At 44.3% G+C, this 1,578-nt stretch overlaps 1 pseudogene; it reads right to left on the bottom strand.

Annotated features, from left to right (window-relative positions):
• Positions 1-886: 886 nt before the first annotated feature.
• LOC116909956 lies at positions 887-1,339 on the bottom strand (annotated as a pseudogene).
• Positions 1,340-1,578: the final 239 nt, after the last annotated feature.

Genomic DNA, 1,578 nt, shown 5'->3' with positions numbered 1-1,578 from the left:
CATAGGCTAATTCTGCCAGAAACACACGCGCACTACAAAATGAACAGGTTTATTCAGAGCCAAAGTTGCAAAAAGTTGAAACTATACAACATAGGCTAATTCTGCCACAAACACCTCAGATTCAATACACATTTGATTTTTAATTATATGTGGACTTTGGGTGATGCACAGCTTGAAGTTGCTAGACATCACAAAAGGTTGTTCCTTATTTTTTATTCTTGTTTTCTTGTGGTGATAATCGGAATGATCCCCAGGGATTCTTGTATCCAAGGCAAGCACTGATCCCCATCCATCCCTGGAGACTGTCCTCTAAGTGTTGTGTGTTAGAACACAGGCCTGCATCTTAGATCCGATCCCACAGACTGATCAGGCCACGCCTCCCTACAGCTCTTCCCGGTATCAAGAGTCAAGAAACAGTCGCCCCTGTGGCAAAATAGTATCCCCTGACTTAGGGTCCTAACTGGTACCTGGCTCCTCCATGTTCTTCCTTACACTGTGCTAAACTAAAGCACAGGATGTGAAACTTCTCACCACCCCAAAAGGTTATAAAAAGCCAATTCTTTGTTCTGGGGATTAGATCAAGCCTCCCCAAGAAAACTGCTCCAGTATTCGGGCTGGAGAGGAAGGCTGATTTCTGAAAAGTCTCCAGTGCCCTTGCCAACCCCTCTTATGCTATTGTGCATGATCTCTGTCTCCCTCTTCCTCTTCCCATGTGTGTGTGTGTGTGTGTGTGTGTGTGTCTAAAATTTTAAAAAGTCCAAACAAAAGGAACGCACACAAAATGGGATCCATTTGTGTTGGTCAACTATTGCTTAGTTTCATTCTTTTCTCTTTTCTTTTTCTTTTTCTTTTTTTCTTTTTTCTTTTTCTTTTTTTGGCAGTTTTCGTGGTTTTATTTGAACACAAAACAGACACACAAGCCATCTATTCATTCTCTTCGCTGTGTAGCCTGGCGTTGGGATTGGTGACTCTGATGGCCAGCTGTGCTGCTCTTTCTACGATGGCTTTTCAGTTCTTAGAGGACACATTGTGAGCAATCTCAGCACAGTAGGATTGTTGCACATCAGCTGCACTTCCAGCTCCTAGGTATTGTGGACCGGAAACTTCCGGAAGCCGCTGGCAACACGTGCTTGGGTTTTTTGTTACTCCCGTAACCAAATGTTGGGCATCAGGATCTGGCCCTTGAATCTTCTCCGCACCCTGTTGTCGATGCCTCTGGGTTTCCGCCAGTTTCGCTAATTTTCACATATCGGTCCGACTGGTGCCTGATGAACTTCTTGGTCCTCTTTTTGACAATCTTGGGCTTCACCCGAGGCCGAAGGGCAGCCATGATGCCGCAAAACAGATGGCAGCCACCCGGCAGGCAGCGCCGAGGAAGAAGGACTTAGTTTCACTCTTAAGGAGGCTCCTCACCAGGCTTTAAAGAGAAGCCTCTTCTTTCTTTTAAGGCCCCATGTTCAGATCTCTATATATTGCGTGGTTTGTTTTTTTGTTTTTTTTGTTTTGTTTTGTTTTGTTTTGTTTTCATTCTAATACTTTTCTCACCACTTCAAGAACCAGTCATGACCTTGTGGTTTT

Source organism: Rattus rattus, chromosome 9 (genome assembly GCF_011064425.1).
Source record: "Rattus rattus isolate New Zealand chromosome 9, Rrattus_CSIRO_v1, whole genome shotgun sequence".
Classification (NCBI taxonomy): Eukaryota; Metazoa; Chordata; class Mammalia; order Rodentia; family Muridae; genus Rattus; species Rattus rattus.
Note: the sequence above shows the minus strand (reverse complement) of the source record. Positions and strands in the feature narration are given on the sequence as shown.